General features: G+C 42.3%; 1 protein-coding gene across 2 annotated transcripts in view; it reads right to left on the bottom strand.

The window, feature by feature from the left end:
• LOC136580528 (leucine-rich repeat and fibronectin type III domain-containing protein 1-like protein) overlaps positions 1-27,983 on the bottom strand; it is a 684,740-nt gene that overhangs the window by 625,841 nt on the left and 30,916 nt on the right. Inside the window, exon 1 of one of the 2 annotated variants that reach the window (XM_066581149.1) lies at positions 9,379-9,474. The exons of the other annotated variant lie outside the window; for it this stretch is intronic. The gene's annotated coding sequence lies outside the window, so the exon portion shown is untranslated. Of the gene's footprint in view, positions 1-9,378; positions 9,475-27,983 lie in introns of those variants that run through there. 2 annotated transcript variants of the gene reach the window in all.

The following is a 27,983-nucleotide window of genomic DNA, read 5'->3' as shown; positions in this document are numbered from 1 at the left end:
TGCATTCATTCACATGAGCGGCTTTTGGTCATGTGAAAAAATCAAGCCATCAAAACAAGAAATAGGTGAACTGCTTTCGGTCGCCGAATTTTCACACTGCGTGAAAATATAGGTATTTGACCTATCTTTTAAAGGATTATAGATTTCTATGGGAGCTGGAAAAAAAGGGAGTTTAGCTGCCGACATTGAAGCTAATAAATGTCATTCTGAGCATTTTTGCAGACTGATGGAAACCCACACTGCAGCGCATTTTTCCCGCGATACGCCCATGTGAATGGGCGAGAAAACGCTACCGTATATTCCGGTGTATAAGGCGACAGGGCGTATAATACGACCCCCCAACTGTCACCTTATATGCCTGGAATACAGTGTAAAAAAAAAAAGCAGTACTCGCCTTCCACGGCATTCTGCAGCGCTGCTGCAGGTTTCTGCTCCCTCCTCATCCCCGACAGAGCATTGCTTTCTAGATGCGGGGCTTGAAATCCCCGCCTCCAGAAAGCTAATGCTGTGATTGGCTAACTCACGTGCTGTCAGCCAATCACAGCCATTCAATGACATAATTGAATGGCTGTGGTTGGCTAACTCACGTGGCGTCAGCCAATCACAGCCATTCAACATTGAATAGTAGATTTTTCGGGGTTAAAAGGTCGTCTTATACCCCGGAATATGCGGTAATTAAGCTCGGCACTCTATTATGGCTATTCTTCATTGATGCGATTTTCGCCTGCGATGCAGCCAGAGTGAAAACGCATATGCGCATGTGAATGAGCCCTAAGGGTGCTTTTAGACGGAGCAATAATTTTCGTTCAAATGAAAAGTGAAGGATAATCTTTCAGTCTAAACGTGAGCCAACAACTGAACGATGAAGGAGAATCGTTCGCTTCTCGTTCAGTTTCTGCGGGACTAAGAATCATCGTTGGCTCGTTGACTTGACGTTCTGCTTGAACACTTCTCATTCAGTGTTACACTGTTACACATAGGGATTGTGAATACTGAACAAGAAATAAACAATTCACGTTGAATGAGTCAACAATGATCTGCCTGTGTAAACAGCTGCACGAGCGCAGACAAACTGGTGATGACATCACCAGCTCATTCGTTCATGCCAACGCGAATCATGCCATCTAAAAGGAGCTTAACAGATACTTTGTGCACCCTCATCAGCATACAAACACACACCAGTCACCGATGGTCTCGTCTCTTTCTCTCTCTTGATGGAGGGAGATACTAACACTTCTCCGCCAAGCAATTGGTCTCTCTGTCTTTCCTCAAAATGCACAGCTGCATCCATTCCACCCATGACTTGCTCACAGCAGTGGGTCAAGAGGGGTGTCATCTCTCCTTAAGGAGAGCACCCAAAAACTGTGTACCCCTCTTGACTCACGTTACAGTCCTCTCACCTGCCAAGCCAGAAACCTACTGCACATTGATGAGGGGCAAACAACCCGAAACAGCTGTCGGTGTGGATTCTGGCTTGGTTTCCTATTTGCAATCATTGTTTTACAGACTTGTTAAAGAGTCGATATTGATTTCGTAGGTGGCGCTGCCGAGGTATTGTTCCATCTTCCTTATTTGCATTGCTCACAGCACTACTTCACTAATACTCCTGTACTGCCAACAGTAATGAAATTGTATGTGAACAGACAATCATACAAACTTACATTCAATCATGATGATTGCCCTATGTCAATGAAAATAACAAGCCCTCATCACCATGCTCATCTCATTGATTGGCGCTCATTCTGGGCAGAAACTCTGCCCATGTAAAACGACCCTAAGGCCGTGGGCAGAAGATAAAATATCCCATAGGGTGTTTGATGTACAAAAGAAGGAGCACAGGGGATTGAGAAGGTCAGGGGAAGTTTCAGAAGAGTCACAGCTGCTTGTTACATTCCTGAAAGTGATCATTTCTATTCATCCGACCGTTGACGGCTGTGACTAAGAAGCCCTATTGCAAATTTTGTCATGCGGCGCCATTTTACTAGTTACTCCACAGGTCTCCATTTAAGGTTTGCTTTTCTATAGATCTCCACAGTAGATTTGCAGTTTCTATCGTGTTAGTAATGCAACAATGGCAATATTATGTTACTGCACATTAAGTCAAATTTATGATAAGGGAAGATAAGAGGAGCATTTTAGTTGTTGCCGGAGGCTTCAGACTGACTGGATACTCCTGAGCAGATGCACCAATGTATATATATGTATATATATAAAAAGATCCTTCCTTCCCCGTCCTGTCAGTCCCCAGCCATTATTTCCTCCAAGCTGAGACGTGGTAATTATGTTCCTCATCTATCTTCTATTCTGGGACACAAAGATAAGGTGATAATCTCTCATGAGGCCATCATGTTTGTGATTTTAGATGTTCAAGGAAGCTGACTGCATATACCTCCGAGACAGTAGAATTTATACTACCCCATAAAATGCGCCAATGAGAAACAGGTGGGTGCACAGATGACATCTACTGTAGGAAGACTTGCCTGCGGTTATTGTGCTAATGTAGATTTTAATGCTCACAATGTTCTTCTCAACATTATACCTCAATACTTTCCCATCTTAAAGTGCTTCTCTGCTTTTCTAAGGACTTGGCTGCCATTATCAACCTACTTAAGTGGTAGGTGTCCTTCATTGCAGGAGCTTAAAGAAGCAAGGTGGCAATCTGATTGACAGGTTTCTATGCTAACACTTGAGTTTCATACTCCAGGGTAAAAAATGGCTTACTCAGTGCAGCTCTTGAGTCCAATCAAGGGTTAGACTACAAACCACTTCTTGGATATGTATAGTGCACTTCGGTGCAAGGGGGTTATATCACCCTTTGGAGAGCACCATAATCATGTAGGGAGTCTTATATAGGCCTTGCAATGCTCCCTGGGAAAAAGCTATGCAAATGAGCAATGGAATAGTCCTCCACAGTGCCACCTATTGGAATGGCTAATATCTTATGAGTCAATATCTGACCTTAGATGGTTGGATATTGACGCATAGGGTAGCTACCATTTCAATAGGTGGCACTGTGGAGGATTATTCCATCGCTCATGTACAGGGCACTTGGATATGACATATGTATGTAACTTTTTCAATTAGATTTTTATTGGTTTACATAGATAAAAGCGGGTTATAAAAGTCATTTAATAATGTCAAGTATACAAAGTAACAGCAAGGTAATATCATATGAATGTATGTCATAAAAATAGTGGCTTATTTACTTAGACCGGCATTGTGCATGCTGATCTAAAAGTAAAACCTACATCTGGCTATGGACATTGAATGTATTAAGAGGTGGAAGTTGTTAAATGCATTTGTCTAATCTAGCATGACGTCTGTTCACCAGAGGAAAACCTACAGATGTAACACTACTAATGCATCAAGGCTACATGGCTACATCTGTACCCCGGCTTGGAGCTGGAGTAGGTTTTTTACTATAATCTGAGCCAGTTTCTGGCTTGAATTGCAGTAAATGTTATGGGCCGTGTGTAGAGGGGTATGCCTGCCATAATGTCTGTTTTGGGTTCATGCAGTAACATGCCTGCTGGGGATATTTATATTGTATTGTAGTTTTGTTATTTGCAGTATTAATGTGCTAGTTTTGGGTGCCCTCTATTGAGGATAAAGTGTAATTGCTGGCATTTCTATTATTATTCTCATAGAGTTATATATACTAATTACCATTGGCTTCAGGGTAGCATGTGGGATGTTTGGAGAACTCAGGCGCAATAGAGAGGTGCTTTGGCTCCTGGGGTGGTTTAGTTCACACCAGAAGAGGGATGGGAAGCATTGTCTATCTGCTAGGTGCTGACTCAAGCCCACAAGTATGGCCACATCGAAGTAAGGCTTATAGTGTTTAGAAATGAGGACTTGCTGCTCAGGTGATGGGGTATCTCTGGCACTGTTTAGACAATGGCTGTACAGCTCAGTCGTCTTTGACTGCCCATGTGCTCCTCTGCTGTTACTGACTTTGAACCCAGAGGTCTGTTTCAGTTATTGTTTGGGACTGGCACTCAGTGAACATGCACACTGCGATGTTGAGAACGTTGCCCCTATAGCCTTCGTTGCAGCAGAATTTTCCACAGAACAGAGACTGTTACCAAGTGGAGGGTCAGTGAAACCCTGGCGATCCTTAATCCTCTGGGAACATTTGTTAAATGTCTGTTATGCTCTGTTCAAGTGTGACTGCCTCCAATCGGAAGTACAACAGGCTATGACCTTGTTTCAAAGACCTATAATGAAACCGAGTCCAATCCAGATTAAGTAAAGGAAGGTTAGTACTGTGATGTAGCAGTGCCTTAGGGTGTATTCACATGGGCTAGAATGAGTTGTGCATGACATTCTCAGGTGCGACTCGCATCTACAGCACACGGACACTCTGTCCATGTGCTGTGCAATGTGCTAACATGAAGCACGGAGCATGACTCCTGACTAGTGTTGCTTGTCGGGCAATCAGTAAAACTGTCCTGATTTTCACCAAATTGGATCAGGTGAGCCCAACTCAATTTATGACTAAACTGAATTTCCCAAAATGCCTGTTAAAGAGGTCAAAATGCCTCACCTCATGCCAAATCCACATGCATCAGTCGGAGGAGCTGCTTGATCATTCAGTGTCATGGATGTCAACCAGGCAGTCCAAACAATCAGAGTGAGAAGACTAAGACATTGAATACACCGATGTCCAACCATTTTTTTTTCACCAAAAAGGAAGATGAGGATGGGTCAGTACATGTGGTCAGCCCTCCACAGGCAACGTGTACTCAGGGGGATGTGAGAATGGAAGAGCAAGCTCCCGCTGCTCACTGTGACAAAGTCCACTCAGAAAATGCAGACAAACATAAGGAACTTGAAGCGGCTGGGCCCCACTAAGAAATCTGGAACTGCCCCCCCCCCCCCCCTTCATTGATAGTATTGTTTTGCAATATGGGGAAAAGATACTTTATGGGACCCCTAAGGCTCCTGGGCTCAGCTGCGCCCGCAACCTTTACAACCCCTATAGTTACACCCCTGATAAGGACCATACCGCCACCATAAGCTAATACTGGTCACAGCAGCAGTAACACCAGATCCATGGTTGGGTCTGCTCACAGGACATATGCCGCTGGGCATTTTCTGCAACCGCAGATGATGACAGGAGAGTAGTCATCTATCAGATCTGCATCAAGTATGTAAAGAGCCTCAACACAACATGTATGAATAGCTGCATGAACTCCCACCACCTTCTTTGGAGAGCCCACCTGGGCCAGAGGGCAAAGAGTCACGTTTCCGAACTGCTGGTATCATGGTGCTCAGGATGTGAGAGCAAATTGCAGGAGAACGAGCGGTAATGCTGCAGCCTGTGGTTGGCTGCAGTAATCACCTGACTTCCTGTGACATCAGCTGTGTTAACAAACACTGGGAGCACAGCGGGGCTGCAGTGCTGGATCACAGCGACAGTAGAGAAGTAAGTACAAGTGTGTTATTTTACTACAGTCAGCCCTATTGAAGGAATTTTGACTGGTAACTGGAAAAGCCATTTAAAGGAGTTATCCAGGACATTTATACTGATGGCCTCTTCTTAGAGTAGGTCATCAGTATTAGATCGGTGTGGGTACAACTCTTGCCACCACTAATTAGCTATTTGAAGAGACCTCATCATTGTATACCAGGCACAGTGCCATGCTTAGTGCAGTGGCTGTGCCTGGTATTGCAGCTCAGTCCCATTTGCTTAAATGGGACTGAGCTGTAGAGAGCAGTGCCTTTGCCTCTTTGACAATCCGCATCCCCCTTCCCCTCTGCATTGCTCACATGACCTAATTCATTGCGCCGGTGACTAGAACATGTATAGCTTATGTATCCTTTTGTTCAATGGAAGCTGCTGATGGATATGTCTGGTCACAGGCTCCTCAGGCCTCTCCATCAGAAACCATGTTTAGGAAAGTAATGCTCCCCCCTCTGCTAATCCCCCCTCTCCCCAGGACAATTAAAATGTACGATCAGCTACTGGGTTTCTTCTCGCAGCGGTGAAGGCACAGGGGTCAGCTAACTTCTTACAATTTTTACAAGAAAACCAGAGGTTCAGCCCTCAGTAAAAAAAAATTCTATAAAGGGCTGAAAAGAACTGTGTGGTGGAGCCCCCTTGGTGTGGTAGGCACCTGCTCAATTTTCCCTTTCGCCCTCCCTATTAGCTGGCCCCGCAAGGTCATAGAATATATATATATATATATATATATATATATATAAAACATTTCTAAATAAATCCAACTTCCCCTTTGACTGACACGCTGTCCAGTATTTCTCTTGTATGTGTTCCCCACCTCTTGCTTTATTTTACATTTTTAGTGCCTCCATCAGTGCGGCAGAGCAGCCTCTCTCTCTCCCACTATTGCAGCACCATTCATCTCTCTGTCTCTATATTTTTTCTACTATTTCTTCATCTATCGAGCCATCAATATTTTATTTTAGTGATACAACACTCCATCCTTTAGATTTTAGTACTCATAAGTCTTATCCTGCCAGTGCGTGCGGCTCATAGCATTAACATTACACTGTAGTCCGTGTATACAGTATCGAATGCTGCTATGCAGAAATTTCTTACCTGCCAGGGCAAACGGGGACAGAATTAATATTTACACTGCCAGGACATCCAATACATAGTTCACACCATACAATACAGTTATTATCTACACCGCTATGTATCTACGTAAATGAGGTCTGTGCCAGGTGCAGCGGCCAACGACTTTGTCAACTGATTAATTATCCAGATATATAATTACATAGACATCAATAAACATACTGCAGGTTATTATATTAAATTGGATAGTACTTTAGCTTTAGTGTAGCATAAATCATATCTAAAAAAGAAGAAACTGCAGATTCATATATTTCCATTCTCCAGTTTAGACGGGTGGTGTATTGTATCCAGATCAGAAAAATTGCAGTTAATTAAAAGTTTGCTAGGTAAATCGACTGAGGCTTGGCTTAAAGAAAACATGCTGGATACCGGGTCGGTAAAACCAGGCAAATTAGGCTGCCAGGGGTAACTACTAGAGATGAGCGAGCACCAAAATGCTCGGGTGCTCGTTACTCGGGACGAAATTTTCGCGATGCTCGAGGGTTCGTTTCGAGTAACGAACCCCATTGAAGTCAATGGGCGACCCGAGCATTTTTGTATATCGCCGATGCTCGCTAAGGTTTTCATTTGTGAAAATCTGGGCAATTCAAGAAAGTGATGGGAACGACACAGCAACGGATAGGGCAGGCGAGGGGCTACATGTTGGGCTGCATCTCAAGTTCCCAGGTCCCACTATTAAGCCACAATAGCGGCAAGAGTGCCCCCCCCCCCCCCCACTGTCAGCATAAAGGTCGTTCTCCTCTGCCATAGCTGTAACAGCTGTGGCAGAGAAGAACGATGTTTGCCCATTAAATTCAATGGAGCCAGCAATACAGCAGGTTCCACTGAAAGCAATGGGCTGCCGGCGATCGCGGGATGAATTGTCGGGAAGGGCTTAAATATATAAGCCCTTCCATGCAATTCATCCAGAAATGTGTTACAATAAAGATATATACCAGCGTATAAGGCGACGGGGCGTATAAGACGACCCCCCAACTGTCACCTTATACGCCGGCAATACAGTGGAGCAAAGAATAAAAATCATTACTCACTTCACCGATGCTTCTGCGGTGCTCCTGCAGGCTGTCGCTCCCTCCTGGTCCCCGGCAGAGCATTGCTTTCTGGACGCAGTGGTTGAAATCCCCGCCTCCAGAAACACACGTGCCTTCAGCCAATCACAGCCATTCAATGACATCATTGTCATTGGCTGTGATTGGCTGAAGGCACGTGTTTTTCTGGAGGCGGGGATTTAAAGCCCTTCGTAGAGAAAGCAATGCTCTGCCGGGAACCAGGAGGGAGCGACAGCCTGCAGCAGCGGCGCAGAACACCAGGAGAAGTGAGTAATGATTTTTATTCTTTGCTCCACTGTATTCCCGGCGTATAAGGTGACAGTTGGGGGGTCGTCTTATACGCCCCGTCGCCTTATACGCCGGTATATATTTTTATTGTAACACATTTCTGGATGAATTGCAGGGAAGGGCTTATATATTTAAGCCCTTCCCGACAATTCATCCCGCGATCGCCGGCAGCCCATTGCTTTCAGTGGAACCTGCTGTATTGCTGGCTCCATTGAATTCAATGGGCAAACATCGTTCTTCTCTGCCACAGCTGTTACAGCTGTGGCAGAGAAGAATGATTAGTCTTCTATATGTTCTCAATGGGGTCGGCGCTGCTGCCGCCGGCCCCATTGAGCGCATATAGAGAAGAGAACAGAAATCGCAGATCGCACATAGGTGCGATCTGCGATTTCTATGGCCTAAGAAGGACCGTTGGGGTTCTTGAAGCCTAAAATCACTCCTAACGCTCTCCCTATAGCAGCTCCGGCATCAACAACACTTTCCCTAAACTATGTCAGAATGCATCTGTGGCGAGCCGCGGTAGGGGCAGATTTTAATACTCGGGTGACACCTAATCTCGCCAGCCACTCACTGCAGGGGGGTGGTATAGGGCTTGAACGTTGCAGGGGGAAGTTGTAATGCCTTCCCTGTCTTTCTATTGGCCAGAAAAGCGTGCAAATTTGTCAGGGAAGAAAATGAAAGTAACCCGAACACCGCGTGGTACTCGTTACGAGTAACGAGCATCTCGAACACCCTAATACTCGAACGAGTATCAAGCTCAGACGAGTATGCTCGCTCATCTCTAGTAACTACTAATATCTCCATTAGTATATATAAGGTCTCATCCAAATGGAAGAGTTGCATGCATGGTGCTGCAGCAGAGAAGGGTCCTTACAGCTCGTACTGTGGAGTTGGTTGCTATTATAGGGGTGCCTCTACATTAGGGAAGAATTATATATATATATATATATATATATATATATATATATATATATATATATATATATATATATATATACATATGTAACATTAAAGTGGACTGTGCCCTCCTAAGGAGAGGATCTATGTACATAGTTGTACAGTGAAGCAATGTGCTAGAAGAATTTGTGTTGAAGCATAAAATATATGAAATGAGTTATGGCCCCATAGACTTCTGTGGATCTATTATTATGGACCATATGCATATGGTAATGCGCAAAATGGCTGCTGAGTACTGAAGCCTCTTTGTTTTAATTGGTGTCAGAAAGGAGAGATAACAGGATATAGGCACATCTTTGATAGATGACTTGTAGACTAAGCAAAAGTTTGCAAGATAATATTTATAGAATCTGGAAACTTTTCTGAAAAAAATGGAGTAAAAGCATTGATATGTATAAAATGTGACACACAAAATGAAGAAGAGAGGCTGCCACATCCCTCCCCCATGCCCCTGACATTTAAAACATGCAGATCACTTATACTCACTGCATTTTTTGGAGAATGGAAAAGTTCATGTTGAATTTGAAGTGATGTTTGTACTTTTCGAAAGTCAGTCCCCATCCGAGCACCAAAGCTGCACATAGCAGGGCAGAACTTTTATGTGACGGAACATTGTAAATCAGCAGGAGGCCATTAAATGTGTTCTTTGGGATGTGTTACTATGGAAGACCTCAGGATAGGTCATCAGTGGCTGATTGGCAGGTGTCTGCCGCTCGGGATCCCTTTCAGTAATTTATATTTGGGATTGCTGCATTCAAAGAACTGTAACTTTTTACTACTCCATTGATGGATCTGTGCAGGGCTTGCTTTATGAGGGTGAGTTTTAGATTTCATTGGTGCTATTTTGAGGTACATGTGGTCTTTGGGAGGTGGAGTGCACAGAAAACAGCATTTTCTTTCTTTACAATATTCATTATGTGGGACAAATAATGAATTCACTTTACTTTGTACATCGTTATCAGTATGGCAAATATGTACTTTTTTCTACAATAAATAGGTGAAACAAGTGATTTCTTTTCTACTTCAATTTTTTTTTCGTTCAACTTTTTAAAACTTTTTTGTTAATCCTAGGAAGGAGTAGAACATGTGAGCTAATGATTGTTCATATGATGCACTGCAGTACTTCTGCATTGCAGTGTACTATTGCCTGTTACTTTAGATTTTACAGGCATGGCAGGCCTGAAGGCCACTATTAGGCCCACGGCTGCCATGGCAACTTGTAGCCCCACTGATGTGAGGGCCTCCTGTTCTGCTAACCACATATATGGTGAGGTCACTATTGACCACGGCATCTTAGAAGTTAAACAACTGAGATTGGAGTTATCTGTGATCTTGGTCGTTAGTGCAGTGTGCCAGTTACAGAATATAGTTAGCACCCAGAAGCAGTGGCACAGACACAGCTCCTGATCCTGCAGCATCACTATGCTGTAATAATAAAGCAGCTTGCGGGAACAATGTAGTTCCCATGATGTACTATTACAGTAAGCAAAGGGGTTAAACAACTCAAGAAACTAATCAAGCTATAAACAGGATAGAAATAATTTCAGTATTTTCTGGATGCAGAATAAAATTCTGTTTTATGTGTTTAATGACCTCTGGAACATAACATATCCGTCAAAAGCAACTCTCCAGTCTCCATTGGCTACTCATAAAAAGTCTTAGGAAATGATTTCTCTTCCCTCCTATTTATGTAAATAATATATATTCTTTATGCTGGAAGCCTTCTCGTGAAACAGGAGGCAGTTTGTGCCTTGGTAATACATAAGATATAACAGTCATTAGAACAATGCCCTTGCCGCCTCCTTGTAGAACTTTGCTTAGGCAGGGAAGACGTTGTTCCCATTCCAAAACCCCCTTAGGCCAAATATTATGGTATACTGAAATTTTGATCAAGTTTTCCGTACACCGTGTTTTGCTGAGGTCAGATGTATTTACTAGTACCACAGCCCAAGAATAAAGAGTATTTATAAAAGGCTATTAAATTCCAAGATGTACCCACAGTCTTAACGCGTGAAGATAAAATATTGTGTGAGGTGAAAGTCTTACCCTATAGGCAAGTAAAAACATTTGTGATGCCAGGTAAGTTCTTCATTATAATAATGCATGTCTACCAATGCGCAGAATCTCATGCCTTAATTTACTTTACAGTATCTTTTGTGCTGATGGTGTAATAATGTTATCACTGAGTGATAAGAATCTGCAGTACATCACAATGTCTTTTTTTTACGCACAAGCTCCAATACAGTCTCCAAGCCGGAACCCATATACGTACGCCATGCCCCTTTTAATTAGCACAGTCCATGAATTAGAGTCTCAGAAACTTAGCAACAGTTCAGTGTCCTTAGTATACGCCCTATCTTCTGCACAAAGGCCTGTTAACTAACTAAAGTTTAACCCTTTACTTGGTTTGCACACCTTGCATTTTTTTCTGAGGCTGGCCTCACTTACTGTTCCATGGAGGTGGGAATCATGGCTATTACTGACTCTGGCCTTGTCTAAGGTTAGGAGGTATACTCTACTGTGCTGTCCCCGGTCTTGATCCTTATCACAGTGTAGTTGCCCCCTCCAGGTCAAGGCTATAGCGCAGCTGCTTGTTCCTCCTTATCTCTGGACAACCAACACAGCAGATCTCTCAGCACTAGAGATGAGTGAGCATGCCCGGATAAAGCAGTTACTCGTGCGAGCAATGCTCGCACGAGTAACTGCTTTATGTAAGCGTGCTTGCCCATCTCTACTCAGCACCTCTATTCCTTTGCTATCCCAGTCCAACATCTCCTCAGCAGCAGTCTTTTATTCTCCTCCAACCAACACTGGCCCTGCACAAGCTCTATATCCCTTCTTCATACCACCAGCAGCTCCTCTATGCTACTCACATTTTATCCCTTTCTTTCTGTGGCACAGCACACCAGCTTACATAGCACTGGCATGGTAGCCAAGAAAGGTCCCAAACATTCAGGTCTGGAGGGGCAGAGCTTAACCTGGCATTTCACAGTGCTTGTGTATTCTGATGCTTCTGTGTGCTTAAATCTTTTGCACGTGGCTCTGGCTCTATCCCTCTACTTCCCACAGCCTTGTCTGATAGGGGAGAGCAGCTTAGCATGGCCAAATCGCCCACTTTCATAGTGGCTTTGACCCACTTTTAGTAGTAGAAGGAGAGTGGGGCACTGCTTTCCTGTCTTACACCAACTTGGAACTGGTCACAACACTCTCCCATAGACGTCAATGAACACCTTCTGTGTACAGGTTCCTATGGTCCATGTGACTTCTGTAAAGCATATCATTAAATGCTATTAACAGCAAATTACACAAAATGACCACTCCCATAGTCATGCACAGAAAAAATAAATTAAGAAACCTACAATTAGAAAATAAAAATAGGTTTGAAAAAAGGAATATTTATTAGTGTCTGGTTATAATTGCAGTAGTTAAAAAAAATAGTCAATGCTTTCCCTTTAAGTCAAGGAGGAGTCCATAAGCTGGGATCGCCCCCATCCACATAGATTGTTGAACTTATAATGCTCTTCTGAGTGCTCTGTTTCTTTCCGCTCTTAGCTTGGAGATCCTTTGATCATGGAGCTGTGTTAATGGGCTACATTAAAGTTCCAATACCACAGCTTGGAGATCTGAAGAATTCTTATGCTTATGCTCAGAAATGCTTTTACTTCACATATTAGTAAGGATCCTAGCTTATGGGCCTCAAGCAATAACATGCAATCTCCATGGTAGGTCAGAAGATGTGTAAAAGTGAACCTTCATTTCAAGGGAACCTGTCAAGTTGAAGATGCAGGCCAATCTGCGGGCAGTAAGTTATAGAGCAGATTGATATATAGTTTTGTGGCAAAAGATTCAGAATAACATAGAGAAGCAATTGTTGCTACTCATCAATCTCGTAAGGGTTATAAGGCCATTTACAAACAATTTGGAGTCTATCATTCTATGGTAAAAAAAAATTATTCACAATTGGAAAACATTCAAGGTAGTTGACAATCTTCCCATGAGCGGACGTTCCAGAAAATTCACTCTAAGGTCACACTGTGTAATGCTCAGAGAAACTGCAAAAAAAAAACAAGAGCTAAATCTCAAATTCTAAAGGCATCAGCATGTTAAATGTTCAAGTTCATGACAGGACAATTAGAAAACGACTTAATAAGCCTCTTCTTTCTAAAAAAAACCAAAAAACGTGACTGCATGACAAAAGTTTGTAAAGTTGCATCTGAAGAAACCACAAGACCTCTGGAACAATGTCCTTTGGACAGGCAAGACCAAAGTGGACATGTTTGGCACTAATGCCCAGCACCACATTTAGCAAAAAGTCAAAAAGTGTCAAGCACGGTTGTGGAGGGGTGATGAGTTGGGCTTATATTTTAGCCACAGGACCTGGGCACCTTGCAGTCATTGAGTCGATCATGAACCAAAGTATGCTAGACTCAAAAGTGAGGCATTCTATCCAAATTCTAAAGCTTGGCCAAAACTGTGTCATGCAACAGGACAGTGATCCCAAGCTCACCGGAAAATCTACATCAGAACGGTTGAAAAAGAAAAGAATCAAAGTGTTGCAAAGTCCAGACCTCAACCCAATTGAAAGAGAACTGTGTGTAAATGACTGCAAACAAGCCTCAATGGATTGAAGGACAGCTGTAAAGAAGAGTGGGCCAAAATCTCTCCAGAATGCCGTGGGAGACTGATAAAGTTATTGCTGCTAAAGGTGGTTCTGAAAGCTGATTCATGGGGTCTGCTTTCGTTTTCACACACTGCTTCTGCATTTTTACCTAGTTTTGGTTAAATAAATAATAACATGCTGAAATTTTCATGTTTTGTTGTTCATCTAAGGTTGTGTATACCTAATTTTAAGACCTCTAAGGACCGGATGTTTTTTAAATTATGTCCTGAAACGTGAAACCATAGAATCCAAAGAGGGTGTACTTAGTTTTTCTCATGAGTGTATAAAGTTTTACATCTTCTCTTCCCTTTCTCTTCTTTCCTCCTGTAACATATATAAAGGTTTCCATCTTGTCCTCCCTCTCTTCTTTCCTTCAGGCTATACAAATTAAGTTCTGGAAATGCTAACATCTCTTGTGGTACGTTACAGAACAAGTAGTGCTTTCTGATGGAGAAAACAGCAAGGTGTCCGCATGGAGACATCAGGGGTTTGCATAAAAAAACGACTCCAGCCAGGACAGGGAGGGAGAGAAGAAACTAATCAGAGGTTAAAAGAACACAAAGGGAATTGAGTCGAACCCTGGTGGATCCAGAGCAGGTCAGGAAAACAATAAGGAAGATGTTCTATTTCCATCTTGATCCCTTGATAACTCCTTCTAGTAGTGGCTGTCTGCCTCTAGAATTGCATTGAATCATTTATCATTTCAGAAGACAGAGCTCCTTATACAGAGATATGAAATTAAAGGAGTTGTGCCAAATTTTAAGCTTGGGGGTAGAGAATTAGTATCTGATTGTTGGGGGTTCAACTACTAGGACCCCCGCTGATCACAACAATCCCATCCCCTCCCCATTTGAATGAAGCAGTGGTGATGCATGTCCCTCCGTTCAGCTCTGTAGGACTGATGGAGTTTGTTGAGTACAGCATTCTGTTATCTCCAGCTGTCCCTTAGAGATGAATGAGGCAGCAATGAATATGTGAAAAACCACCGCTTCATTCATACAAGAGGACACAGGACCTCCGTTCAGGTGATCGGTAAGGCTCCCCACAGTCGGACCCCCAGCAATCAAATACTTATCCCCTGTCCTATATGGGTAGGAGGTAAGTTGAAAATTTGGTCAACCCCTTTAATTGCAGCAAAATTACGGATCTTAAAACTGTACAGTGAACATTAGTGGTTGTACCAAGATGCATAACCCCTTCCAGAATGCAAGTGAGCATGGGGCGAATAGCTGGGTGATCTGTGTCCCATTCTTGGCACTCTTGGCAATCACCTGTTTTTGCTGGAGGAAGCTGCAGCCAACTTAATATTTACAATGCGTGGCTGTAGAGGAAATGTAGAATTACAGGACAGCCATTTATATGAAGGTCCATCAGAATAGGAGCAGCTGTTACTAGGCGGCTCTCTGTTACGGGTCATGGGGGGGGTACTTGAGCATAGACCGTACTCTATGATGTTCATATGCCCTAGTATGGTGTACGAACAAGGGTTGTGCTCTTGGCACAAACCGCTTAATGAGGACATAGGGGCTCCTTTTAGAACGTCCTATACTTGTAATACCCTGATGTGTTTTGAATGGTTTCTGCTTAAGGACTGAATGTAAACCTACTGACTTACGTAAGTGAGTTATCTTGATGCACAAAAGAAATAGTTTAGTGACAAATGTGTCTCTCTGCAATATCTGCATTTTGTCTTACCTCCCTTCTGGCTCTATCTATCTGTCCTTCCCTTTCTTAGCTTTTCTCTATCCCCTTATCTGCATCCATTTCCCCATGCTGATATGGCTGTCCTATACATTACAAAAAGTAAATTGGCGTTTAATGCAAATGTCGTTTTAGAGCCCAGAGAACGCTGAGCAGATGATTAGATATGCAAAACGAATTAAGAGCGAAGCGGTCATTTATACACACTGATTTATATTCTGCACATCCTGCCTTATCTTTCCTAGAAGAGAAATTCTCGGGTTTTGCTTAACTGTGTCATACCTTGTTAGCACCTGAATACTAAGGAGGAACAACCAAAAAACCGTGAGCTGTGCATAATTCATTCTTTATTTGCTGTTATTGTCTTCCGAATTGCTCTATGAATTCTTAAAGATATCATTAGTATTCGTTTTCTAATAGATTTTGCATGTTTTCTGGGAGTTTTGAAGAATAGAAAGCAGGCTCTGCTTGTTTAAAGGTATGGTAGTTAGCGATGGTTAGCGACGCTGCCTTGCAGCACTGAGGTCCGGGGTTTCAGTGCAACCGAAGTCAACATCTGCATGGAGTTCATATCTACAAAAGACCTTATGAAAGTGTTAATATATTATAATTTTCATGGGCAAATTGGCCATTGACTCCACCAGAATTTCTCCTGGCTAGTTGGGTTACGAGGGCGATGCAAGGGCAGGCATACTGCCTATGTAGTCAGCCCCCCTGAGTTACATTTTTTGAAGAATTTACTAAAAGAAAAAAACATCAATACTCAACTTTTTCGCTCCTCTTAGCCTATGCTGCTGTGGTCCCATACTGACTTCCAGATGGCATGATCATGTGATAAGCACACATGATTGATGCAGCCAATCCTCAGCATTTGTGAGAACAGAAGACTGGCTGCAGCAATCATGTGACCTGGAAGTCGACATGGACTGCAGCGAAAGAGGTGAGTGTTTTTTTTATTTTTTTTATTTTAGTGCATTAAAGAGGAATTGTAAATGAATGGAGACAGAAGGAACCTAAAGAATGAATGAGGGTCATAATGCACATAGTAAATGAATGAGGGCTATAAGGAGTAGGATGAATGATTGAGAGCCATAAGGAACATGATGAATGAATGACAGCTGTAAAGGGCATAATGAATGAATGAGAGGCATGAGGGGCATGATGAATGAATGAGAAGCACGAGGGGCATGATGAATGAGAAGCACAAGGGGCATGATGAAAGAATAAGAGGCATAAAGGGCACAATGAATGAAGGAGTTCTGTAAAGGCATGATGAATGAATAACTGCATGGTGAATTAATGAATAAGTGAATGAGGGTGATGAGGAGTATGATGACTGATTGAGAGCCATAAGCAGCATGATGAATGAATGGCAGCTTTAAGAGGCATGATGAATGAATGAATGAAAGGCATAAGAGGCATGATGAATGAAGGAGGGCCATAAGGACACGATGTGTGAATGAGAGTTGTAAATGGCATGATAAATGAAAAAGGGCCATAAGGGGCATGATAAATGAAACAGGGACAAAAGAGGCATAATGAATGAAGGAGGGCCATAAGAGGCATAATGAATGAAGGAGGACTAGCCAGGATGTGGCATTCTATTCTTCAGGAAACAGGTACACACCTGATCTTGATATTGCAGCTCTGTCTCTGCGTGCTACGCAATTAATGGATTAAAGGTGAACGAAGCTGCATTACAATTAGCCTGACCGATGACACTACCGCCAACGCTACACCTGTACTGAATGCGGTATGTACCTAATTCCTCATCAAGTACCCTATAGACTATAGTAAGGTGCAATCACAGCATTGGATCATATCAGATGGCTAATGTGATTGCATTGGCATATGATGGTCCCTCACAGGGGGCTGTTGTGGGCTGCAGTAGGCATGCATTATCATCAGCTGTGATATTACAGACTTCCCTGCTTTATTGAACCAGGCTATGATCTCTACAGGCCCGATTACAATGATTACACAACAAGCTCCTCCGGAGCACAGTAAGGAGGCCTGTCGGGAGGAAAAGAGAGAGCACATTGTCATGTAAACCTATTAATATTTTATGCTACCCAGCTATGGTTTATGCCAGGGAACCTCCATAGCGTCACATAAAGATAAATAAGCAGGAGCTGCAGAAACTCAATGCAGAATTTACAATATGCAGTATATTCAGATTGCTAATAATGTCCTACTTATACAATATGGATGCAATACTGTTATATTGTCACTACAGATATTCTAATTCTGGGTAGAATCAAGTACTGAACATGTACAGAACATGCTGTATATTTATTTGTGCTTGGTACAGGCACTTCCTAAATGTCCTCAAGGACCTTAACAAAGTGGAGCATGTGAGCAGTGGTGGGTATACACTAACCATTCGGGAGTTAAGGCAATGTCTTAGGGCCTGGGGCTGGAAGGAGCTTGCACCTCTAAGTTAGTTATAATTAAAGTTTTAATGCAGAGTCTAAAATGGGCCATGCTCCTGAAATCTAAATTTAGGGTGTTTTCACCACCTACACCTCGGTTCCGGTTTCCTGCACCATTCGGGAAGCAGGAAAGGGGAATCCTTGTGGGGAATCCCTCCATTTCAGGATGGAACCAAACAGTGCCAAATGGACTCCATTGACTATAATGCGGTCCATTTGGTTTCTGCTCTAGTGCCTGACTTTTAGATGGAAGAAGAAACACTGCATGCAGAGGTTCCAACACAGATGTGAAACCAGCCTTATGTACCTAAACCAAGTGTATCAGAGCTTTGTTGGTTGGTAAGGGGCCTGCTATGACCTTTATGTCCAGGAACTACACCCATGTGTTTTTGCCCTTATTCAGCCCTTGTTTGTGTTTTCCTGCTCATTTTTCATGTTATCTGTCATTTTTTTCTCATCCTTTAAGCATCACAAATAATAATGAATGCGCTTCCCTACTCTATAGAAAGTCAATAGAACTCTGATAACGACTCAAAACACCACAATTCACCAACATTACCATATCTTTAACATTGCTAGACTCAAAAACTTAGACACTGATTGAAATGCATCTCCAACTACTGTATGGATATACACTATTCTACCAAAAGTATTTGGACACCCCATCAGTAGAATAGATTGAACGCATTGTGTCTTATTAGCCAGTCACATGTCCTAAACCATGCTACATAACTTTTTTTGCTGCAAGAAAGTGACAAAAGCATCAAAAACTCAGAAAACCTTTAGCAAAAAGACTATGTGACACCAGCCTTAGTTTTCGAAGCAGTTTTTGAGACAAGACCAGAAGTGGATCCAGCAGAAAGGAGAAGAAAGTTGCTCCTCTTGATCCATTTCTGGATTTGGCTCAGAAAACTGCATCAGAAACCGCAGTAAAAGCCTGAGTGAAACCGCTCCGGGTCCGCTCATATGTAGCGGATCAGATTTTGCACTTTGGATTTCGGTGCAGATTTTGACACAGTTTTTGAAGTGGATCCACAGCAGATTTTACCCTTTCAATTGAAGAGGTTAAGTCTGTTGCAGATCCACATCAAAATGCAGACAAACAAGCTGTAGCAACCAACGACAGAACTCAGTGATCATACCTGAGGGCTGTCATTGGCTGCTGCAGCAGGTTTACGGGACGTCACAGCAGCCTGAAAACAAACAGCGGAGACTGGAGCCGGTGACGGAGGATGAACGGAGGAGCGAAGAGAGTTGAGTAACTGCTGATTTTTTATTTTCATGCATGGGGTCCCAGTGACAGGGGTTTCCTTAACTTGGACAATCCTTTTAAACTCCTTTTACACATAGCAATTTGCTCCAGTAGACAAGTGCTGATTACAGAAGATTGGCGCTCCTCTACCGGCCCTTCACTGATTCAGACTCTGTTACTGCATGAATGATTGTTAGTATGATCATGCATCCTCATGCAGCTATCATTGGTCGGCTATACATCTTCCTGTTTATATGGGGATATGTACAGCCAACCAGTGAGCATTTTTATGTTTGCATAGATGAGGCTGACGATCGAGCGTTTACTTGCTCACTAGCCAGGCACTTCTATACGGCCCGATGATTGGGTGAAAAAACATTTATTTTCGACCCATATTAAAGGCCCTTTAGACCTGATTAGTATATCTGACCATTTATTATTTGTATTCTCTATAATGAAAGTCAATAAATATTTGGCTGCTATGATTATAGACTTCTCCAGAGCAGCACCAGTCCTCTGGAACGCACTACCAAAGGCTACCCGAGCAATCCAGGACTCGCAGAACTTCAGGCGTGCTCTAAAAACGCACCTCTTCAGGGAGGCATACCGCATTCCCTAAACAAACGCCTCTGTACTCCGCCTGATAACATGCTCTCTGCCCTAGTGACTGCAATCCCTGCTAGCCATCATAAACCGCTCCTGCAGTCATACCGATTCTGCTGTCACACAGCTAAATGTCTGACCATTGAGTATAGCGTCCCTCACTCTCCACCTCGCCATACCGTGCACATCCCCAGCCCCTTTACCTTCTGTATCACCCCATTATCTGTAGTATGTAAGCACGTAGGAGCAGGACCCTCACCCCTATTGTATCAATCAACTGATTACGATGTAACCGTGGTTCTGTAATTTTTGTACTTTTGTCTCTCTGTATTCCCACTGTCTATGTAAGCGCTGCGGAATATGTTGGCGCTATACAAATAAAGTTTATTATTATTATTACTTCTGTTGCTATGGATTAGAGCATTTCCATCTGAGCCTAAAACTAATGAGCAAAGAGAGACAAGGTCAATTTCCCCTTCTGATGTTGTGCCGTTCGGCGCACTGGACATAAATGACAGTAGGGTTCTTATGCGCTATGTCTTCACGTTGTATATTGCTCTCGCAGGCCCAGGCGCCGGCTGAAATCTCTTCATTCTAGTGATCTTGTTTCCATAAAAATGAATCCGTCCTCCTGAAGAATCTTCCTCTTTCCCTAAAGATGCCTTCCTTCTAGTACAATATTTATCAGGCCTTCAGAAGTAAAGAAGCCTTATACATTATTACTGATGGTAGATGGCGCATTTTCCATAACATGTTTTGTTCTAAGGCAAGAATCCAGACGCGAGACGCTACAGGTTTCCACCGGATACCGTTATCTGATGGATTATTTGGCCCAGATTTGTTATGATAAGCTTCTAAAATAAATATCAAATACAGATTGTGTGCAGACAAAGGGAATGGGAAAGAAATGTCCGTGTTTGCGTGGAAAATTGGATTTTTTCTATGTTAACAATAACCGATACTCCTATGCCAAGTTAAATTAACCCTTCAGTTTCAGCACAAAATTCTGCAGGAGAAGGGATGTATTACCTGCAGTTGTTCTTCTCTGCTGTCCCTCCGATCCTCTGAATCCAGGTCCCATTCCGGCCATCCAGAACGGCTGTCCCAATTTTCTAATTATCTAATGCACTGTTTTCTGATTTGCCAGGGCTGATCATGTGAATAGCTCTAGCCAATCACAGGGCAGATTCATTGGTATTTTAAGCCTGGGTTCACCCAGGACAGAATTGTGGTGAAATGTCCGCACATCAATCCTGCCTGTGGCTCCTGATCTCGGGATTAGCCAGCAAAGTGGATGAGATTTTGCAAAAATCTAGTCCACATACTGCAGCCAAGCCGCATGAAAACTGACATTCAGTGGGGAAAACAAAGAGCAGCATGACATTTTTTTTTTTTCATTTCCACAGCAGCCTTTCTCCTCTCTATGCGAAATGCAGGCAACAAAGCACCATCAAAACCTGTGGCTAAAGACTGCGGGTTTTGAAGCTGTGCGTATCCATGGTTTTTCGGTGAGGTCATTCTGCAAGAATTCTGTGGGATTTCTGTCTCGTGTGACCCCAGAGTCACTCTACTAATGTACTGTCGGGATTAGGTGGTCTGAAAACTGAGGTGGCCATTCTGGAAAGCCGGATACAGTACATGGAACAAGTGGATTGGAGTACCGGCAGTGAAGAAGGGTTGTTGATATGGGCATTATTCCAATTGCTAGATTGGACTCAGGAAGGGATTTTTCCCTTCAAATGGCTTCTACCTCATTGGGGATTTTGTTTTGCTTTCCTCTAGATCCACATTGGGGATAATAGGCTGAACTGGATGGGCATTTGCTTTTTTAGGCCTTCCATACCATGTAAAGAACAACTGTAGGTGATATACCTCCCTTCACTTACAGGACAGAACTTTGTCCGGAAACTGGAGGGTTGCTTTAAAGGAGTTATCTCTGTTCATATGCCCTATGAAGCTGATAGAGCAAGGTTCCCCATTAAGGACCCGTCTACGACCCGGAGTGGAAAGCCGCTCAGTAAGAATACCCCAGTTCTGGAGGACTTTGTACTACTATAGCTGAAGAAGACGCTTGGGCGGCAGAATGAGCTGAGTGGCCAGGGTGCTGAGAGTGGGACCCGCATACAAGCTGTTCGGTCCGGTCACCGCATTCAAGGAGGAGTCATGCACATTGCACAAGTCCTTTGCAGCATGTTCATATGACAGAATCTGACCTTTCTGTTAGATTCCACTTCTAAAAACCGCGGCAGCAAAAATCCACAGTTGGGCTGCAGATTTCTGCCACGGTCATGCAAATGTATGTCTGCCATTCCACATGCGGATTTAGCCCTTTTAATGGACACATCCATGTGCGGAATTCCCAATGCAGAAACAGACACATCATTTTATTGTTTTTCTGCACATGGATTTGAAATCCCAAAGTTATACAATGTGAAATTACTGCAGATTTGCCTTGAAATCAGGGCAGGTTCCATGTCAAATCTGCAGCAAAATTCCACCATATGAACAGAAACTTGTGAGCTCTCTGGACGTGTCACTTTTCTTCCTCATGAAATAACAATTCTGCAGCATCTTTTATCTGTGTTGTGCTATTCCTCTGTTATTCATCCTGGAAATTTCTGAATACAATTTCAAGTGGGATTCACTATTCCTTTGTCAGTTGGGCATGTCTGACACTGTCAGCACTTACTGTACAGTGAGCAAGGATGTGCACCAGTGACAAAGGGACTAGTATGTCATTTTAGTTAAACATTTCCCGGAGGATTATCAGAGGAACAACAGATTGCAAATTTAAGAACATATGCTCTAGAATTGTTTTTTATGGTAAAATACAAGTATTTACCTAAATGGAAGAGCTTGGAGAGCGCACAAGTTCACTTTTGAGGGTCTCTGGGATATTAAAGTGAACACATTATAGAGGAAAAAGTAACTCAATTGGTATTAATCACTTTTTAACATTTTCATCATTTTAGACTTACCTATGCTTGAACTGTATATGGCTCTGCCCACCTTCTTGTAGTTACATAGGGAATAGCTCCACTCTGTGCTTTCAACCCCTTCTATCCCAGCCATGATGACTTATTAGACACTAGTTTTATGTAATTAAAGGGGTACTCCTATAGGTAAAGACCCCTGGTGCAAGCACCAAGTGATGACTGACTCCTAGGGTGACGTCACATCGTGATATTTTTTTTTGGCAGACTGTTTTTGCGGGGTGGTCTACCATTGCCTTCCTCAGTCATCAACTTTGAGCCGGCTACCTGAACCAAGCAGGGACTGAACCCAAAATCTTCAGGTTGTGAGCGAGAGCTTAGCACTGCATTCCTTCTGCCTTAACACTCTCTGCACTGCACGAGGCTCTCTGGTACTCCTATATCGGCATGCTATTCTCTATCCACAGGATAGAGATCAGGGGGGAACTTCAGCAATCCAGAAAAATTGCCCCTGGCATGTCCTGAAATTTTGATAGCAGTGGTCACAAATGCACACTATTCTCTTCAATAGGCCTGCCCAAAATAGCCAATTTCAAGTGCTTGGCAATCTCCAGTGGACCCACTGAAGTGAATGAGACTGTTGGAATTTGGTGAGCAATTGACCTCGACTAGCTCCATCTTTTCCCATTAAAGTGAATGGTGTGGTAGCGCACATGTGCAGCCACCGCTCTCAAAATTCAGAGGTGCACCATTGATCATTGGGATCTCAGTGGTTGGATCCCTCCTGATCATTACGTTATCCCCTATGCTATGGATAGGGGAAAATTTGCCTTGATGGCAATACCCCTTTAATGATTGATCCTGCAAAAAGAAAAGTTTGAGAACTAATATACTTTGTAGTTTACATCCTCATCATTTTCAAGAACTCTGGTTGCTGTCAGCTAATAGGAACACCCGTGTTTAAATCCTCAGGCTACAAACCCCAGAGCTGAAGATTTGATACAATTGTATCTAGTCTAGAAACTCCTCTGTGAGATAAACCACCTGGACTCCAGATTGAAACACTTCACTTGTATTGTAGCAGTTTATCAGGAAAGAGATTTATGATGCTGATATTTAGCTCATAGAAGATTGCCTAGACTGGATACAATGGATGTGATGAATGTTTCTATTCACTGACATTAGAGACCCTCTCAATCATTAGCCTCAGTGATCCTGTGCCGGTGAAAGAGGATTTAACAGGTGTGTATTGGTTACAGTACATCTTTATTTTATCACTTTCACTGCTATCAGCCACATTTTCTTGAATCACAAGCGACCCCCTTATGGAGAAATTCATCATACATCTGTAGATTCCCAGCCCAGCCTTCCACTATGGGGACTCTATTTATTTAGGGACCATACAGACTAGATAAAAGGAAGTCTTCAGCTCAGGAGAAGAAGATGAAGTGAGGAAGGAGGGAGAAACAGAAACAGAATCCATCCAAGTTGTGACTTATGCAGAGACTATTAGAAAAAATGTCCACCCACATAATATTTCTACGTGGACACAATCGGCGTCTATTTATACATTCCAGGTCAGGTCTTTCTCCTGGAATGATTCATTTAGTGGCCACAAAGGCTTAGAAAAGACATAGAAAAGGACAAATTCCATCATCCTGGCAGCATGTGTCTAATTTCCACATTTTAGAATCCATATCTCTGTTAAAATCCCTTTGCATGCTCAAATTCTTGTACATTCTTGCAATTTTGAAGATACTGATAAAACCATAAAAATGCATAATGCACAATACGAAGGTAATGCAAAGCAGACGGCCAAGTATAACACCTAAGGATGAAAAAGCTAAGGTGGCAGTCACTATAACTACGGCTGCTTTCTTCCAAAGTCCACAGGATTTGTCTAGAATTGTAGCTCAGTCCTTTTCCTTTGAATGGGGCCAAGCTGTAATACCAGACACAGGCCATGGACAAGAGTGGCACTGTTTATGGAAGAAAGTGGCCATGTTCTCATACCAGGCTAGGAGTTGATGGAGAGGGGAAGGAGAGGGATTCGGTCCACTAAAGAAAGGAAGAAAGGTCAGGGGACAGAATGAGGAGTCAAAGCTATGATCATTATGAACTTTTCATGGTCAACATGAGGTCTCCATTACAAGACCTTCTGTTTACCCCCCTAGTTACTTGTTATACCCCTAATGAATCTTCACTAGAAGCATTTAGGAGCTGCAGAAATATAATAGGGAGTCAAAGGGATAATTACCTATCTTGTTGGCAATTAAATATGGAGGAAGGGGGGATTTATCACCAGGGGAACCTTGGATGTGACTTTTCTGGAATTTTTTTTTCCCTTCTCCAGTTTAAAATGTGACTAATTCATCAAATGTCACATGATGTTAATAAATTTGTTGCATCTTTAAATACATCTAGAGATGTGGAGTCACTTTGAACACTGCCCACCTACTGGTGGGAGATTGCAACAAAGTTGCAATTCTTAAATCTGTCTAAATCCTCACTCCACTCTAACGCCGCCCACTTTTCTAGACACTTGTGAAAAGTGGAGGGAGAGGTGTAACAACTACACTTTTTTTCCATAGGAAACTTGTATAAATAGATTTGCAGCATACAACATTATACTGGCACACGGTCAGAAATAAATAGGCCCACTGTCCCTTATATGTGGACATTTCATTCCAAAAATGGCCGCTCTCGTGATCACTACTTTATCTCATAAGCCTCTGTTTCTGAGAACCGCCAGAAACATTTCAATACATACACGTGAATGTGAGCAGCTTATCTTATAACACGGGCAATTTTAGGTTGGACACTTTTACTTTTTGTAATCTTTTAAAAGTAAACCTCAAGATACGTCTTAAAGGGTTGTTCACTTTGGAAAATTGCCTTTTTTTTCTTAAATGGTAAAGATTTAAAGAGGTATTCCCATCTCAGCATTTGCTGGCTGGGATGAGAAACCATGATTGGTCTCCTTACTGCCTCGCTGGATGTTACAAAAACAGCCAAACGCGGCAGCCTTAAGCTCCCATTGAGGTGAATAGAAATTATGGAAACAGAGTATCAGAGCACACTATGCTGTTTGAGTAACTCCTATGTTATGGAAAAAGCATAGCACGCTGCGCTAGGAGGTTTCAATAATGCCCATTCACTTCAGTAGGAGTTACAGAAAAAGCAGTGCTCAGTTATTATTTGCAATACCCAGCAAGGTGCTTGAAAAACCAGTCACAGGTTTTTCATCTCAGCTAGGAAATGCTGAGATGGGACATCCCTTTAAGTCCTTCTGTTGGATGCCTCAGTGATCTGTAATCTTTGGGGAAACCCATCAGCAAGTGATCAATTTCCCTGCAATCCCCCTTCACTGCAACACAATGATCTCTTCTCATAACTTTTTGGACCACTCTCTTGACTTAGCCATATTTCTAACTTTCTCATCTCAGCCACGAAGTACTAAGATGGAAGAATCCTTTTAATTCTTTCTACAGGATGCCTCAGTGATCTGTATTCTTTGGGAAATCATCTCAAGTTTTCAATTTCCCTGCAAGGCAATCCCCCTTCATTGCAACGCAATGCTCCCTTCTCATAACTTTGTGGACCACTCTCTTGCTTTAGCCATATTTCTAACTTGTGATCAAACATCACAGTCTACAAAGCCCTAGCCAGCCCAGGTATTTCATGTGCTTCAACTCAAGAGCACCTCATGCAACTAGTATAGCCCTTGATTTGCTGTATTAGGTGTGCTTGAGACAACACCTAATTTTTAAATGTGTGTTCTTATGAGTGATTCTATTCATAGGGTTGAATACTCTGAGATTGCAGAAGTCATTTGGAGAAACCACTTGTTATATTAGTTGTGTTGAGCTATTTAAATTGTTTTTGTCTGATTCCTTTTTTCAAGCAGCTGAATGTTTTGTAAATTTGGCAAATAAACCTAATTTGAAATGGGAGTTGAATAATTTCGATTGCAACTGTAGCTTCTGTCAACTAATAAATGAAAGTCCTGAACAAGGGACCTTCTATAAATTTCCAATTTGGCTATTTAAAATAGATTTTTTTTATGCCAGGAGACCCCTTTAAGTCTGAAGGTAATGTATTCCACAAAGATGGATTGAGAGCACAAAGTCAATTAGATCTCCAGTATCACCATGCACTATACGCAGCCATTCTTATGGGATCTAGAAGTACTGTGTGAACAGTCCAAGCCAGAACAGTCATAATACAAGACTGGCACAAACTTTCAATGACATTTGGAAACTTGAAGGGGTGTGAAGATAAGAGCTGTCATGGGGTAACATTGCCAAGAAAAATTACACAAACCTTGTTTAGTCTGCAGATACTAAAGATGTGACCTAATTACTATGTACAGAACAAACATATCCAAGGTCAACATAATGATTAGTTAATTGAGTTTTGATATACAAAAGCGTGCAAATAACAAGAGAAGATGAAGTGCATCTGCAGGAGAGTGCTTCTTCACTGTGAGGCTATGGCGCCTTCTTCACAACGGACCTGTGTACAGTATATTGTCTGCTATCATTACAGAGAAGTCTGAGAGTCTCACAGACATCTTATTTTGACCTCTAAGGGCAGATCTACATAAAATATATTGCTAAATGGCTGAGGCGGCTGTCGGAGAAGAAGGATATATATGACATGCTATTATCCAGCCTCATAATCGGCCCTTAATTGGGCAACCATTCACTGGACTCCATTGCATGCTCTAGATCCAACAGTATAACTACAGCAGGAACAGCTTTTGCATTTGTATATGTGCCCTGTAACCTAACAAGGTCCAAAAGGCCAATACAGTTGCAAAAAAAAGTAAGTGAGCCCTTTGGAATGACCTAGATTTCTGCATTGATTACTAGTAAAAATTGATCTGATTGTTATCTAAATCGCAATTATAGACAAACATACTCCAATTTATAAAACACAGACAGCTGCACCTTATTTGTATTTTACTAAGCACATTGAGCAAACATCAAGAGAGAAAATGTAAGTCAACCCTTTAATTTAATAACCTGTAGATTCCCATTTGGCAGCAATCACCTCTACTAAATGTTCCCTGCCTGATTTGCACAATGCTAAGGAGGAATTTTTGAGTATAGCTTCCTGCAAATGTGTTTCAGGTCATCAATATTTCTGGAATGCCTTGCATGGAAAACCCTCTTCAAGTCTTGCAACAACATCTCAACAGGGTTAAGATCAGACCTCTGACCTATCCATTCAAAACACAAATCATCTTCCTGGACAGCATATTAGAAATTAGTATTTTAGTATTAACAAAGAGGCTTCATCAAGAAAACAGCAACCACATTCATCAATATTTCTGGGATGCCTTATGTGCACAGCCCTCTTCAGGTGAAGGCACAGCATTTCAATAGGGTTACGGTAGGGACTCAGACTTGTCGGGACTATGATATATACCTATCCCTGTTACAGATTTTGTACCAGGAGCTTTAAATTACATCTTCTAGATCAGTATTATTATGGTATCTATAAGA

The sequence above is a fragment of the Eleutherodactylus coqui genome, chromosome 10, assembly GCF_035609145.1.
Source record: "Eleutherodactylus coqui strain aEleCoq1 chromosome 10, aEleCoq1.hap1, whole genome shotgun sequence".
NCBI lineage: Eukaryota > Metazoa > Chordata > Amphibia > Anura > Eleutherodactylidae > Eleutherodactylus > Eleutherodactylus coqui.
The sequence above is the reverse complement of the archived record's forward strand: the minus strand, read 5'-3'. Positions and strand labels throughout refer to the sequence as shown.